General features: G+C 40.6%; 1 protein-coding gene across 2 annotated transcripts in view; it reads right to left on the reverse strand.

The window, feature by feature from the left end:
- Positions 1 to 2,003, reverse strand: part of LOC105564301 — a 14,251-nt gene extending 12,248 nt beyond the window's left edge. The window contains exon 1 of one of the 2 annotated variants that reach the window (XM_012016583.1): positions 1,796 to 2,003. The gene's annotated coding sequence lies outside the window, so the exon portion shown is untranslated. Of the gene's footprint in view, positions 1 to 1,080; positions 1,344 to 1,795 lie in introns of those variants that run through there. The other variant, XM_012016585.1, reaches the window with a different exon arrangement.
- Positions 2,004 to 3,432: the final 1,429 nt, after the last annotated feature.

The following is a 3,432-nucleotide window of genomic DNA, read 5'->3' on the forward strand; positions in this document are numbered from 1 at the left end:
GGGGCGAGACTGAAATGAAAGGCGCGAGGTAGAGCGCCGCGGGGGAGAAAACATCTCGGAGAGCACAACTGTCGGAGAGGTGACGAGAGGAGTAGCACCGTCCTCTCGCGTGCCGCGTGAAATATTCCGTTAAAATCCAAATAGGGCGTAATAGCCGTCCGATCATAGACGTGATATATCTAGACGGAACGTTTGCCTTTATTTGAGCAATGGGGGGGGGTAGAGGTTCACGTAGAAAAGGACAAGCTCCGTTTTGTGCTATTTCGTTCTCTCTCGTTCGCATGTGAACGGCACAGAACAGAGTTTGGCACAGAAATGGCACGGAACAGAGTTTGTCCTTTTCTACGTGAACCTCCACCCCCACTGCTCTATGCTCTGTCTAGATATATTACGTCCAGGGTTGGGAAAGTTACTTTATAAAAGTATCTGGTTACAGTTTTTGCGCTAAAGATGTAACAGTTACAAGTTATCAATTCTGAAAAGTAACGCGTCACAGTTGCAGTTACTCAAAAAGTAACGAATCGTTACCTCGCGGTTACTTTCTTGCAATGAAAATGAAAACGTCAAATCTGCACTTGAACTGTAAAGTGTTGATAAATGCGTTTATACGCAAATGCAAGGCCTGATGCGATCTGTGGAGGTTTAAAAAAAATATAAAAGCAACTGTTAATGTAACTAATTAAATTGATTACTAGTTATCGAAAAAATGTAACTGAGTTAAGTTACAGTTACAGATGAAGAGAAAGTAACGAAGTTAAGTTAGAGTTACCAAAAAAAGTAACTGTAACTTCGTTACGATCAGTAACGAGTTACTTCCCAACCCTGCATAGACACAATTTATGTCTATGCGTCTGGTCCAGCGATTTTCCCATCGCTCATCCCGAGATAGAAGGCGAGCGGAGTGAAAACGTCGAACGCGTCTCAGTTTACGTCGCGCGGACGTAAGATCCGAATATAAATACGACACACAAGTCATGCTCGCTCTTCCGGGGCACATCCGCGATTACGTTTCTCGGTAGGCTGCGTCACGCGGCGCTCGATAAATGCAAATGCATAAATGGGGAAAATAAGAGTTCTTACCCGCTTTTCTCTCTTTTTAGTTTTTCTCTCTCCGACGACACTCGAGACGCGGAACCCCCGGAGTATCGGACTGGACTCCGCGCCACTCCTCGGGCTTTATTTAATTTGAAATTGCGCAACTAACGTTTTTCTCTGTTCGCCTCTCCCGAGTGTGTGTGTACAATTACGTAATTGATAATCTTGACATCGTTAGAAGATTTGCGCTTCTGCACTATTCGTGCGGAACACCGCAATGATTCGTCCGCGTGTGGCGGCTCGGAAAAATAATCTTAACGCGAGATGAAGACTATGAGCACGGCTATCGCGCTCTAAAGTTAAAGAAAAATTAGAGTAAAAGTTTTAGACAGGGAGGGGTTTCTTCATTTTCAAGATAGGGAGAGACTCTTGGGCCTTTTGCCTCTAAATGGTTTACGAATTTGAGATGCGATAATTGGACTCGTAATCCCGGCTAGTTGATCCAATTCGTATGACCAATTGGACGCAGGGTGTTCGCTAGATCCGTAGGCACGTGCGGGGAATGGCAATGATTACGATAGCCATAAATCGATTTAACGACACGTGCTCACATCGGTAAAGCTAAAGAAGAAAGGACTCGAAAGGGACTCGAATGCCTGGCGCGCACAGGCCCGTGCACGCTTATCCTCGTTTAGAGTTCATTGTTGTGCAATCAACAATGAACCATATGCAAACGCTGGCAGGCGACACCTTTCCTTACCTTCGAGAGAGGGAAGCCTCCGCGGGAGTTCGAGTTGCACGCGATCTCCTTTCTGTTTCGGTGTGTAACGGCGATAGATACACGCGATCGATTGATCATCCGAGTCAAGTTTCGACCTCGATTAAACGATCCAGGGGAGGATCTCGAACTTTGCTGTAACATAAATTTTCCATGTAACATGTTTTCGATTTTACATAGTATTTTCACCACTTTTTTTTTATGCCGACGGTAGTGCAATCAAGGACTAATTTGTTTTAATTTGACAAGACTTGCAATAAGAAATATTCTCAACAAATTTTTCAGATAACGCATTTACAATTTTAAATAGAGGAAAGTCCCCTATTATGAGATAGGCACTTAATATGACATAGCGGAGTTTTTGCTAAATAAATAGGCGTCATCTGTTGGTTCCACCATAAATTTATTGCTCTTGGACTGAAATCTGTTTAGTAGAAAATTGATTGTTGGATCGTGTAATCGGTTCGAATAAAGATTTGTGATTGGACGTTGAAAATCTACTATCTCATATTAGAATCCTGTCTCACAATAGAGGACTTTCCTATCACCAATTTTGGATTGCAATGTGATCAAAGTCAAATTTGTTTTAACTTGGCGAGATTTCCAGTAAAAAATGTATTTCAACAAATTTTCCATGTTTACTTCGCAGGGAGACGATATAAATGGATAGAGAAAAGTCAAGTTCCTCGATTTCCAAGGCCTTACCTATTGTTCGTAGGAATTTCCGTCCAATTCTATTTTATTTTTATTTTTATAATGGATCTTTATTCGCCGTTATTAGTTATAATTATCTCGCTGCGAAGTAGCTGCGGAAAATTCGCCGAAGAGTATTTTTACTCCTGACTGCTGCCGAAGATTGTTCATTGCGAATCTTATCAAATTTTATAAGAACAGAAGCAGAACGAATTTTCTAATCTTTTGCGATCCGATACATCGAACTCATAATATTTCGCAGCAGTCCACCACGTAACTTTCCCGACGTTGGGCATATATTATAAACTATTACAAACTGTTCGATCAATTACGATCTTTAGAATCCTCCCATAAAATCCTCTAAATAACAAAGATACGTCGTTACACCCGCAGAAAAAATTTCCGGATCTAATGCTATTACACCTCAATGTATCATAAAATAGGATCGATATAGCGCCAACTATATTTATTATAGGGAAAGGAATATTTTAATCTTAAATGAAAAAGTCGAAAATCTAAAATAAACTGATAGTACGTATCGTCTTTTGTCGAATATCGTGGTGTCAACTTCGTGCGTTGTTAAACGGAGGGAAAATTTATTCCAACCGCAAGAATATATAAACTTACATTTATATAAGTTACTCTTGTCTCAATATAGTAAGTCAATCCTTTTTAATTCGATAGCGGAGAATGAGAATTATTGATTTTATTTTGAAATCGTCGTATTTTTATACTAAATGAGATTGTGAGAAGTATAAATGCGTCAAGAATATTTTTTCTCTCGGTAACAAAAATCCTTTCTGAGGGCGTACGTTCTATCCGCTGATTAGATTAGACTGACGACGAGACATTCGATCCTCGCTCATCCGCGAAGAATAATTCGAGACGCAAAGGGTCGCAGATACGTGTTAATATTAATCACAGAG

The sequence above is a fragment of the Vollenhovia emeryi genome, unplaced genomic scaffold (assembly GCF_000949405.1).
Source record: "Vollenhovia emeryi isolate VEMERY1.0 unplaced genomic scaffold, V.emery_V1.0 DF939167.1, whole genome shotgun sequence".
NCBI classification, from domain to species: Eukaryota; Metazoa; Arthropoda; class Insecta; order Hymenoptera; family Formicidae; genus Vollenhovia; species Vollenhovia emeryi.